The sequence below is a fragment of the Cynocephalus volans genome, chromosome 16 (assembly GCF_027409185.1).
Source record: "Cynocephalus volans isolate mCynVol1 chromosome 16, mCynVol1.pri, whole genome shotgun sequence".
NCBI classification, from domain to species: domain Eukaryota; kingdom Metazoa; phylum Chordata; class Mammalia; order Dermoptera; family Cynocephalidae; genus Cynocephalus; species Cynocephalus volans.
Window position 1 is genome coordinate 49,795,793 of NC_084475.1, and position 13,332 is coordinate 49,809,124.

The window sequence follows — 13,332 nt, forward strand, 5'->3', positions numbered from 1 at the left end:
CCTCAAGGACACTTGGCCATGTCTGCAAAACATTTTTGGCTGTAAGAACTGAAGTGGGAAGACTTTGGGCATCTAGTGGGTAGAGAGGCTAGGAATGCTGCTAAGCATCCCCACAACAAAGAATTGTTTATACAAAAATGTCAATTGTGTCAAGGTTCAGAACTCTGCTATAGTGTAAGGGTTCTTAGGATTCATAGTAGGCTTTGAGAGATCTGTACATACCATGAAACTATATGCAAAATTTTATATGTAGTTTATGTACTTAAAAAATTTTTTTTATAGAGAAAGCCATGGCTTTCTTTAGGTTATGATGGAGCTCCGTGCCTTCCATGGTAAGTATGGCAGATTGGCACTTAGCACCAAGCTTCTTCTCCTATGCCTTCCTGCACTGCAGAGCCTAGAGGGCTAAAAACTATATTTCCCAAACTCACTTATTATTGTACTGAATATAAATTCACTTCTTCCAGGTATATGCTTTAGCATAAAATTGAAAGGCAGAAATGAGGCAGGTGCCATATTCTTGCTGCTTTGGTTGTTTTCTGCTGGCAAGTGTATTGGGTTTCCTACATCTTTTTTCCAGGGATCGTTCAAGAGCTTCATGGGTGGTAATAGGCAGTGTATTGACAATGGTGGTGAAGGCAGTGGTTTTCTGATCTTGGCTTGCCATTACGAGAGTATGTTCTTGAAGACCACAGTTCTAGAGGCAGCCTTCTCATTCTCTGCCTTTCTAATACAGGCAGAGATAGCAGCTCTCTTGACGTACGATTTTCTGAGTATTTTTCTAGGAGTAATTTCTGGATGCTTGGCCTGGAACCTGTTTCTCTAAGCCTAAATTTTTGAAGCACCTAATTCCCTATATCAAATGACATTCTACTTTAAATATTGACTCAGTTATCTGTTTTTTGCAACTCAACCCTGCTGATACACCTCTGGAAAGTTTAGAACTGCTGATTCGTTGAACTGCTGGCCTGAAGGAGCTGCTGATTCCTTTTTTATCGTAGAATTATCATATTCCTAGGTGACATGGTCTCCTAGACATGTAAGTCAGGGAGCTGTTCTAAAATGTTTGACCTGGTATATCAGTAAGCTTGTCATTGTGGAGAATAAGACCACAGTCTAGCGTAAAAGAAACTTCACTGGTGTAGAACTGTTGACTGCATATGCAAGAAAGATGGAAGGTTTTTTTTTTTTTTTTTTTTTTTTACAAAAATATTAAACACTTTTATTTTAAAAACTTTGGAAGATCAAATATGAAAACTCCCTAAATAAAATTTAAACCAGACCTTATACCATGTGCTTCAAAACATTCTTTCATAATTGAGATTTTATTGGTTGTGTTGAGGGTCATCACAGACATTTCAATTTGTACACAATTCTTAACATATGTACCGAAATTCTAAAAAGCCACATATCATGATTTTTTAAAAAGTTTTTCCAGTGACCTTCCATCTTCAAATTTGGAGGCAAATTTTCCTTAAGAGGATATCAAGTACCAGTATCTCCAGATACGTAAGTCCCACCAGTTCACAATTTAATATCACATACACTACATAATCAAATTTCCAATCATTCACAACACATTAACAAAACTATTAGGAAAACTAGACTACCATGACCAAAGATGTTACAGAGTGCACACAGTTCTGACAGGGAGAGCAATGATTAAGGAGCGGTCTTCTTTAAGAAACAATTCTACTAAAAAAATAACATGGGAATAGAACTAATTTTAAATGTTCAAGACACAGTAAATATGTGACTGTGACTTCAAATTGCCATTTAGTATGCTTTGTATTACAGGATATAAAAACTACCCCCATCTATGGAATGTTAAGCTGACACCCAGGACAGTCAAAGCCTCCAATAATTCAATATTCCACTATTTTCTGGTTGTACCAAAAAATAAACAACCAGCGAATGATTTTACCTCTTAAAATAAAGCATTTACACTTAAAAAATGGGATGAGGTGGGATTCCCTCCTTCTTAAAAATGTTTCTAGAACTACTAAAAAACTTGCATTTACAAAATAGTGGATAAAAATATTCCTCTGGATTGTACAAGGGTGACAGGAACCACTGATAAGACTTGGTATACGATATTAATCAGACTTGGCTCCTTTCTCTCCTGCTTCATCAGAGGCTGGACTCTCCTCGTTTTTAGTTTCTCCATTTTCTGCAGGTAAATCTTCTTTAGTTTCTTGGTTAGTCACTTCGGCCTGTTTTCCCTTTGCCCCCCTTTTCCCTTTTGTTTGTACTTTTTTGTCTGAAGATTTATCCTTGGCTGCTGCCTATTTTGGCTTCGTTTCCACTTTTGCAGGAGCAGGTTTAGCTGACAACCTCGCCGATCTCCTCTTGGGCTCCTCTTTCGCTGCCCCTTCGGCTGAGCTGACCTTCCTCTTGGGCATCCTGGCGGCGGGGAGGGCGCGTGCCGGGTGCCTGCGGGCCGCGGCGCGCCGAGAGCCTTCGCAAAGCTGGGCTGCTGGGCCGCTGCCGCTCCTCCCGCCGCCCGAGCTTCTAGGACCCCAGAAAGATGGAAAGGTTAACACTGGAAAAGCCCTCAGAGACCGTCTAGACCACTTGTTCTTAAATGGCTGAAATTTGTGGAAAACTTTGTCCCAATCACTGAGGAGTGCTACTAGCATTTAGTGCTGGCCATGAGTGCTACAGATCCTGCCTTGTGCGGGATGGTTCCACTTCTTAACAGCTGTTCCTAGCCTGCCAGTGTTTATAGCACTCTTGTCAAGAAACAACAGCCCAATCTCGTTTTACCAAAGAAGGAAGTGGAGTGCAGAACAATGAAACAATTTTCCTAGATCATAAAACTCATAAGTTTAAGACTGAAACCCAGACCCCCCGGCTCCCAGGACAGTCCTCCTATATCCCAGCAGGAGAGGCTGTCTGATGGCACCAAGTGGCCCAGGGAAACAGGAGATAGGCCTGGAAATGGAATTAAGAAGAGGAATTGCTGGAAGCAGGTCTGATATCTAGTCAACTTACACCTAAATGGCCAGGCTGCTGTTTTATTTTGTTTTCTTTTCTATATGAGCAGAGTAAATTCTGATTGCTCAGTGCCCGTGCTGTACCAATTGTTAAATGTTTGTGTATCACCACTGACTTAGAGAGTCTTGTTGAAGAAAAAAGTGCACGAAGGAATGCTGGCTTGGCATTTGACTTTGTTCCCAGCATGCTTACTCCACCTTGAGATGTTTATTGCTTGTTGCACACAGGGAATTTTGAATTCTTCTTCCTCACTGCATTGAAATTGCCAAGCAGTAATCTACTAGTTAGCATGTCCCAAAAAGACATCTCACTTGTAGATTTTGTCTCTACCATGATATTTCCCTTTTTGAGGTGTTACAGGTAAAACTTGAAAGTTGTACAAATGTTTTTGAGACTCTCAAACTGCCCCCAGACTCCTGGTGCAGAACGAATTATGCAGGGATCAGTGATTTCTCAGTTGAACAGAAAGCAGATTTAATGAGCGAGTTTCCTCTTTCCAGTGTAGACTTCAGCCATAATCACCTTTCTCTAAGAATCAGGCTCCTCAATTTTTTGAATTTCATTGTAAGCTTGCTACTCATGTGACAATTTCTAAAATGTGGGTAGAAGAGACAAGATGAATTAAGCTAGAAGTTAGGACATCTTAAGTTAAATCTGACTTTCCCTTGCCTCTAGGGGAATAATCACCCATACCTGCTGTAACAGTAAACTGCTTCTTGGCAAGGGCAATGTCTTACTGCTTTTGCACCTGCACAGAGTAGGCATTCATTCATCTGTTCAAATTATTTACAAATATTTATTGATCATTTACAATGTGTCAGGCACTGACTTATCTAAGGTAATTTATCTGAGGCTATTTTCCCCAGCCAAGGTGTCAGTCTGCTTGGGGGCATTGTAATTTTATTCTTGGTATTTAACAATACCAAGAAATTTATCTTGGAGATAAAACTGACAGTGACCTAGAGGACAGGACTCTCTAAAGTTATAAAAAACAAAACAAAACAAAAAAATGATCCTTGCTTTCAGGGAGCTTATAATCTGATACAATAATTGTATGTTGAACTAAAGTAAACTACCTTATCAGGGTATTACAAGGGTTGGTAGGACAAAAAAATAAAGGGATCAGTTCAATGCCTGAATCAAGTGAGTACACAGAAATTTATGATGTTTATTATATTAGTTATAGTTATTAGATGAGTTCACAGCTATTTCCAATTGCCTGTTTAACTCAACTGTATGCTGACCAGACAGTCTCCCTTTGCCCCAGATCACTGTCATTCTCACCTCCAGGCTCCTGTATAAATGGGAAATGGAATTTAAAAAACCTGGGCCATTGCAAAATACTAAGAAAAAGTTTGTGATATCCCCAAAGCACCACCTTTGCTGGGGAGCATAGCCTTAGATAAATTAGCTAAAATTTCTGTGTTTGTTTCTCCACTCAGGAAATGGAAATCATAATACATGTCACCTCCTCCTCCTCCTGGAGCTGGGAGGATTAATGGGGGACCAGATTACAGGTTTATTAAGCATGTAGGATGCAGGCGTTCTCAGTGGGTAACACGCTACGATGATGAGGGGCTGTCCCAACAATAACACCTTGAAAGCAGAACAACAGATGAAAATGATGCTGATTTTGTGTTCTACATGAAATTTGATGGGAGTGAAGGTGGGAAGAGTTCATCTAGATCAAGTGTAAAAAAACAAAATCAATCAAAAAGACTGAAGAACACCCAAGAATTAGAATTGATAAAAAAATAATGGGATGCTTAGAAGGCATTTGAAGTAAAAATTAGAAAACAATGTAGGCAACTGTGTGAAGTGTTTTGTAATTATAGCAACAAAAATTTACTCTGAATTGGGAGAGAGATGGCGTTATTTGAGAAAAAGGAAAAGTCAAGGCCAGGACCTACCTCACTGGCAACAACGTAGTGACCTTGGGCATTACTCAGTTTCTCTGGGTTTGAGTTTTTTCATCAGTCCGATACTCATACCTGTCCTGGTCCTCAGAAATTGTCTTGAAGACTTGTGAGAACAAAGAAGATAAGAAACAGGAAAGGGCTTTATTACCGGCTGAATTGTGTACCCCTCAAAATTCACACGTTGAAGTCCTAACTCCTAGTAGTTCAAAATGTGACTGTGTTTGACATAGGGTCTTTAAAGGGGAACTTAAGGTCTTTTTGGTGGGCCCTAGTACAATATGAGTGGTGTCCTTATAAAAAGAGAAAGTTACGACCCACACACCCTCAGAGGAGAGATCACGTGAAGACCCAGAGAAGATGGCCATCTACAAGCCAAGGAGAGAGGCCTCAGAAGGAACCCGCCTTGCTGACACCTCGATCTCAGGCTGCCAGCCTCTAGAATTGTGAGAAAATAAACTTCTGTTGTTTAGGCCAGGCAGTCTGTGGTACTTTATTTTGGCAGTCCTAGCAAACTAACATAGGCTTTGACAAGATGAAGACCTTGTCCACTCCTTCTGTAGTTTCCCATGCAGTGCTGAACACGTGGTAAATGCTCAATAGCTTGAAGAGAGTTATCAGTGACACAGGGTAGCACTGCTATGCAAATATAAAAGTCAACCATGTGGAGATGACACAGAAGTAACACAACTGTGACATTTAGGAGGAAGAACCTATTCTACTGAACAGAAGGTAAGTGAAAAGGATAAAACTAGGATGACTTGCAGGTTTACAACTTGGGCTGCTGGGCAGGTGATAGTTCTATGTGTAGATATGGGACACCCAGAGAGTGGAGGAGCAGAATTTGGGATAACTAGCTAGTTCAGCTTGATTTTTACTGAGTATAAGTTATGCTCATCTTCCCAGACTGTTTTTAGCACCTCTTTAAATCTATAATCAGCTCATGTATCCTTTATTTACAAAACAAAACAACAGATCCAGAGGGACTACTTCTCATGAGTGATCCTAGTTAGGTCCTTGTAAGCAAATAGTCCCTGATTTGGGAATACTTCAGGGTTAATGCTCTTCTTACATTGTCCAAGAAAGAAAGAAAGAACTGAGGAGGCAAACATGGAGAAAAGAGAAAAAAGCACATGGAAAGAAAATGGGACACAAATATATTTCCCTAAACATGCTTCATTTTAATTTCAGAGAAAGCAGGAGGCCACAGATTTCGAGGTTAATGTGTTTGAATGTGAGTGGGTAGATGGTGATTTTTGCTAAAAATACATTTGGTGAGAGGAGCAAAAGATGAGCCCTGCTTCCAGCACTCTTGTTTTATTCGGAGTTATTGTATTTTCTTGGGTGAAGTATTCCTATATAAATTGACAGACACCTGTCCAAATGATTTCACGTGGAGGATTTGCACTTCTTTGGTCCTCGGTGCCCTTGCAGGAATGACAAACTAAAGGCACATTTACTGAATACTCTTTAGTTCACTGAGGCCGGTTCCAAAGGCATGGGAAGAAAAGGGTTAAAGTCTGCTGCTTGGTCCGCAGGATCCCCCTAAGGGAGACCGAGGCTTGCTAGGTGAGAGTTGGCTACCTTGTTTATCAAGCAGCCGTCTTACCACCGCAGACTTCACTGTTTGTTTCTGGAAGTCACATTAAGGCTTTTGGTGCCATTTAGCAATTACTTCTTAATCTGGTCTTCCAGCTGAAATATTTGTCAGCAGCAACTGAGAAGAATCTCGGTTTGGTTTTAGATAGACATTTCCACACCCCCTTCTGAGACCAGAGAATGTGGATCGGGAGCTCATTAGCACGCAGAAGCCACGGGAGAATGCCTTTTATTGCAGATAGCGTTTTATCACCCGGAATGATTGGTGTATATACAACGGGGCTCTTCAAAAATCTTCCCTGAATGTAAGCCCTGGCCTACCCCAGCCTCCTTGCCTCTCCCTTGCCCCCAGCTGTTGTTTTCGGATTATCGACTTTGCTGCCTGGTTGTAGTTGCTGTTTCAAAAGCACCAAGACTGCTCTGTGTTTTGTTTTGTCTTAAGCTGACTGGAACTTTTGAAGCCAATCAGGCTTTATAGAACTCAGTGGCTCCACTGTGCGATATAAGGAATGTACCAGAAAGGAAGCAAAATTTTACAGTGTCTATTATCTTCTTTTGCCTGTCTTTTCTGCTAAAGAAAAAATGGCATATATGCTCTGATTCCTTCAGGGTGGAGAAGGGATAAAGAAAGGATATAAAGAATGAGAAAGGATATGAAAGAAACATGCACTCCACTCCCCACAAGAGAACATGTGCTTCCAACACACTCGTACACAGATACACACACACTCGTGTCTCTGCTAAAGCCATGAGGGAAAAGAGCCACTTCAAGGGTGAGGGCTGATGGAGACTGTCTAGTGAGGAAGGGAAGGTGTTTCCCAGGCTCTTGTGTTTTCTGGGTTGGAGACATTAACAGTGTTATGTGAGTAAAGCCACCTCCAGGCACAGCTGTTTTATCCCAAATAAAACTTGCTGATCCACACAATTTCTACAGAGCTCCAACAGTTGTTCTGGAATCATAAAGGACATTTGAATAGATTGTTCTAATTCCGATGGGCACTGGAGTGTGGCATTCTGACCTCCCCGGAAACGGCGTTTTTCCAAAGGGAAAGATGGTAAATAGACTATTTCCCTCCTCTTCCCTCCTCTTTATGGCCCATGCTGGCTGGGCTGAACTGCTTGGAGACCCATTTCATACTCCATCTTCCTTTCAAAGAGGCTGCAACATTACAACTCAATTACCATATGGCAATATTTAGAAATGATCTGAATACATGAAGGCAAGCAGGCACATAAACACACGCATGTGCGCGCGCGCGCGCACACACACACACACACACACACACACACACACACACACACACACACTCACTCACTTTCTAGCTAGAAAGCTAATCTGTTGAAAATGTAACTCTAAGTTGGTAGTTTCTTATTATGACCCAGGACAAACACGAGGGCAGTAAATCATTACACATTTCTTGGTACCACTAAAATTCATCCTAACAAAACCGGAAATAAATATAAGGTATTAAAGATATCTTTACTGAGCACACTGAGGGCTTAGACTGATCTATTTTGAGAGAAGTTTGTTTTCCCAGGTCGTAAAAACTTAATTTCCTTCTGTAATGGCTCTTGATTTTCCTCTTTTCCATTAGGACCACAAAACCGAGAACGAGAATTTGCTTCTGACTGCTACTTCAGAAGCACGTCCGGTGACAAAGTCTTTCCCTTGACCAAACTTTAGTTAGGTTCCTCTGAGCCCTGTTTTCAACTAGTCCTCAACTTTGGCCTAGTCCTGCCTCATTTGGTTATAGCAAGAATCCTACTAAGTCACTTTAGAGAGAATCCTGCCTCCCTGATATCTGATCAAGTTCCTCATTCCCCACCTTTGATGTATAAGACCCTGGCTGGCCTTTAGCCTGTCAGGCCAGTTTAGCAAGAACCCCCTACCTTTGATGGCTCCTCTTAGAAATTTTTCATCCAATAAGCCCTTACTCTGTTCCTTGGCTATAAATCCCTAGCTGTTATTGCTGTACTGGGACTTGAACCCAATCTCTCTCTCCTATTGCAATACCCCTATTGCAATATTCTTAAATAGCGGCTTTCTTACCATTTTAACAAGTATCAGGGCAATTATCTCTTTACCACTGGAAAGCCTATGAGTCTTGGGAAGGAGCTCCTGGGAAAGTGGAGAAAGGTTCAAGTAGCTGGCACTATTCTAACCAGGATCTGAGCATCAGACTTATCACAAAATTCAGATAATCTAACACTGTGTCTATGTTACCCCTGTATGGAATATGCGGACCAAGACGGTAGTTTGGGTGGCCAGAAAATGCTTCTATTGGGTTGGGGAATAGTGTGGTTGTGAAATGGAAGGTTTCCTCTACATACATATATTTAAACATTGCTTTTGTAAGCAGCCCAGTGAGCCTGTGATCTCAAGGTTAAAAGGGGTTTTTCTAAGTACCCTGTGTGCACCATTTATGGAGATGTAACCTCTTCACAAGAGAAATACTAGACCTTCTGAGCTTTTGTTAAGAGGAATAACAATGATCAGTAGTTAGAAAGCACTTGAACTTTCAATCCAGAAGTTACTCTGATCATTGCTGTAATGCAACTCATTAAATAGAAGGTGATATCCATGGTCCACAGCCTGCCCTACCTGCTCTCTGAATGAATTTTATCTTACTTTTTGGTGAGGAAGGACCTTATTTTTCCCTTCCTACCAATTTTTCCATATATACAATGTGGTGGTGGGACTAACTTGTATGTTATTGGTTCTTGTTCTTGAATTATTTGCTTTACCCAAAAAGGAGTGGGACGAGGAAAAGGCGATAGAGGCAGCTAGGGCAAAAAATTTATGGAAATATTCGCTCTTCGGGTCATGCGAGTCCCATCCCTGCTCCTAAACATCAGGATTTGTCTTCAGGACATAGCACAGAACATCTCCATTCTGGACCTTGGACAGAGAGTAAATTCTCTATTGGCTGTCTGTTTGATCTTTAACAAAGCCCTGCTAAGAAAGATATTTATGAAGGACCATTCAAAGACCTGCTGTTCACCTACCCCTCTAGATGCTGTAGGTTCTCTGCTTGGGTTAAATTATTCTCAGAGTAATACACTCTTGAACTCTTTTTACCTTAGCTGCTTTTGGAATTATATCTTAACTGAGTTCTTTTGATGACATTCCCTTAGCTTTTATCAGAGAATGATATTTTTAAAAGCCACATCAAATCCATAACTACATCTTTTGTAGCAATCTTGTTAGAACATTTCCTCTAGAATGTTCAGTGCTTCCTAAATTAATTATTTTAGGATTTAGTGCTAGAAAAAGTTTTACCTTCTTTGAGGAATAGGTATGAATCACCCTTTTCTGATAATTAATTTTATGTACTTGTCTACATCCTCTCTTTACTTTGAAGTTCAAGACGCTAATATTAAAATATAAAGCATATCTCTAACACTTATGTTAATGACAGTTGATCATCCTTTTAGTCTTTTTTACCTTTGAATTAATTTTCTACTTTTATTCATATCTTTTTTTAGGCACAATTGTTTAGTTTACTTAATATTTATTGAATGCTTATCATGAGCCAGGTGTATTGTAAGCACTTAGTGGGGATTATTCCATTGAATATTTTATTAGTATTATCAATTATTATAAGCATATTATTCTTACAAATTGTGATTTTTCTTTATGCTCTTTATCCAACCTATCCCTCCCCAATCTCCCTTCTCCACCTTCCCCCCATCTGTAGTAACCTTAGGTTTGTTTTCTCCTTCTGAAAGTTCAACGTATTGTTGTGGTCTCTTTCTTTCTTTCTCTCTCTTTCTCTCTTTCTTTCTTTTTCTCTCTTTTCTCTTTCTTAGCACCCACTTATAAGTGAGAACATGCGGTATTTCTCTTTCCTTGTCTCCCTTATTTCACTCAACATAATTTTCTCCAGACTCATCCATGTTGCTGCAAATGGCATAATTTCATTCTTTTTTATGGCTGAGTAGTATTCCATTCTGTATATATACAAACTTTTCCTTATCCAGTCACCTGTTGATGCACACTTAGATTGGTTCCATATTTTGGCTATTGTAAATAGAGCTGCAATGAACGTGGGAATGCAGGTATTTCTTTGACATGATGATTTCCTTTCTTTTGGATATATGCCCAGTAGTGGGATTTCTGGAACATATGGTAGTTCTATCTGCAGTTGTTTGAGGAAACTCCATATTGTTTCCCATAATGACTGTACTAATTTACAGTCCCACCAACAGTGTAGAAGAGTTCCCCTTTCCCAGCATCCTCGCTGGCATTTGTTGTTCTTGATCTTTTTAATAATGGCCAGTCTAACTGGGGTGAGATGATATCTCAGTGTGGTTTTGAATTGCATTTTGCTGATGATTAGTGATGTTGAGCATTTTTTCATATACCAGAAGGCCATTTGAATGTCTTCCTTTGAAAAATGTCTATTCCTCTCCTTTGCCCATTTTTTAATTTGATTATTTGTTTTTTTTTCTGTATAGTTGTTTGAGTTCTTTATATATTCTGGATTTTAATCCCTTGTCAGTTGCATAGTTTGCAAATATTTCCTCCCATTCTGTAGGTTGTCTTTCTGCTCTGTTGATTGTTTCCTTTGCTGTGCAGAAGCTTTTAAATTTGATATAGTCCCATTTGCTTATTTTTTCTTTTGTTGCTTGTGCTTTTGGGGTTTTATTCATAAAGTCTTTGCACAATCCTACTTCCTGGAGTGTTTCCTCTGTTTTCCTTTAGAAATTTTCTGGTTTTAGGTCTTATATTTGGGTCTTTCATCCATTTTTCATTGATTTTGGTATATGATGAGAGGTGCAAGTCCAGTTTCATTCTTCTGCATATAGAAGTTCAATTTTCCCAGCACCATGTATCGAGGATACGGTCTTTTCTGTAATGTATGTTCCTGTTGCCTTTGTCAAGATCAGCTGGCTGTAATTATGTGGGTTGATTCCAGGGTTTTCTTTTCAGTTCCATTGATCCAATTGTCTGATTTTATGCCAGTACCATGCTGTTTTGATTAAAATAGCTTTGTAATACAGTTTGAAGTCAGGTAGTGTTATGCCTCCAGCTTCATTTTTTTTTTTTTGGTTCAGGATTGCTTTGGCTTTCTGGGGTCTTTTGTAGTTCCATATGGATGTCAGGATTGCTTTTTTCCATTGAATCTTCACAACACTAACAGTTTCTTATCCCTGTTTTACAGATGAGGAAACTGAGGCATAGAGCAGTTAAATCATTTCCCCAAGATCATGCAACTGGTAATGATAAAGCCACAATTTGAACCCATATAGTCTTATTTCTGTCAGTGTTATTAATCAATATCTATGTCACCTATATTTGAATGCATTATATAACCATTATTTTTCTATGTCTTTATATGAACCATTTCAAATACTTTGAGGGGAGAGAGAGATTCATTATTTATTTATTTAGATTTTTCTTCTGGCCCCAGTTTATATTTAAAACACAAGGGCTGTGTAACCACTCTTCTATAGATTTTTCAATGAACTTTTTATTTGGAACAAATTAAAATTTACAGAAGAGTTGCAAGAATAATACAATGAACTTCTGGACTCTTTCCATCTAGAATCATCAATTGTTTACATACTTGCTTTGTCACTTTTATTTACATCTCTATCATTATTATCATTATTATTATTATTATTATTATTATTATTATTATTATCATCATCTAGATATTTTAGGGTAAGTTATCAAACTCATGACCCTTCATTCTTGAATATATCAACATAGAGCAAAGACATTCTTTTCTACTAAATAATTATCAAAGTCAAGGAATTTGACATTGACACTGTGCCATGGTCAAATATATAGTCCATATTAAAATTTCACCAGTTTTCCCAAATATCCTTTATAACTATCATCTTTCTCTTTCTTCTCTGTCTTTCTTTCTCCATTCCTCTTTACCTTCTTTCTTTCTTTCCACCTTTCTCCTGTCTTTCTGTCTCTCTCTTTCTTCTATCTGGGATCCAATCCAGGATGAAGATTTGCATTTAATTACCATGCCTTGTTAGGGCCTATGAGCATTAAATGTCCCCAAACATTTACTTTCTCTACTAGCTTGGCCAACCTTCCTCTAATTTGGATCTCTGAGTCTCTTCCTCCTTTCTTGTCTCCAAGTGAGTTTGAACTATTTCACAATGAAGCATGGGCTGGCTGCAGGTATTCCCTCATGACCTCTCCTTCCTAGAGAAGGATCCATTTTTTCTATCTGATTTCTTAAGGTAGATACATCCTATTTTTTCCAAGCATTTAAAAACCGTCAGAGAAAACATGCATTGAAAAGTCACTTAGTTTTTTTTTCTCTTCACCTTTTTATTGGAAAACTTTCTAAACTCTATCCTAAATCAAATATGATTGCTTTTGTCCAAAAGCTATGAAAGATCAACAAAGCCAAAAGCAGAGGAGTGTGATTTTGAGACCAAGAATATTACAGAATGTTTCAGAGTGTGAGTTTCTGAGAGTGAATACCTGTAACCCGTCAAAAGGAATCTTAATAAAAGAGATCATCAAATCAGCATGTCTCTGTGTCAAATATAACTGCGAAACAACATTATATTCTAATTTTGGAGCAGTCAAGACAAGAGCAAAAAAATCTTCCAAAAGTGAAAAAACATGGCCATTTCAGTAAGTTCCTGGAACACATGTTGCACATGTGAACATATGTCCTTCAGTGCATATGTTTACATTTAAACCCATCGAATTAGACATAGACATAATGCAAGGATCAGACGATCAACTTTCCATCCCTCTCTTTCCTAAGAAACAGCATTTTCAATTCATATGAGATTTTGATGCCCAAGATTATATTTTGCATTGCTTTAGAATGTTATTTAA

At 39.0% G+C, this 13,332-nt stretch overlaps 1 pseudogene; it reads right to left on the bottom strand.

Annotated features, from left to right (window-relative positions):
- Nucleotides 1-1,521: 1,521 nt before the first annotated feature.
- Nucleotides 1,522-2,515, bottom strand: LOC134365015 (non-histone chromosomal protein HMG-14-like; annotated as a pseudogene).
- Between the last annotated feature and the right edge of the window lie 10,817 nt (nt 2,516-13,332).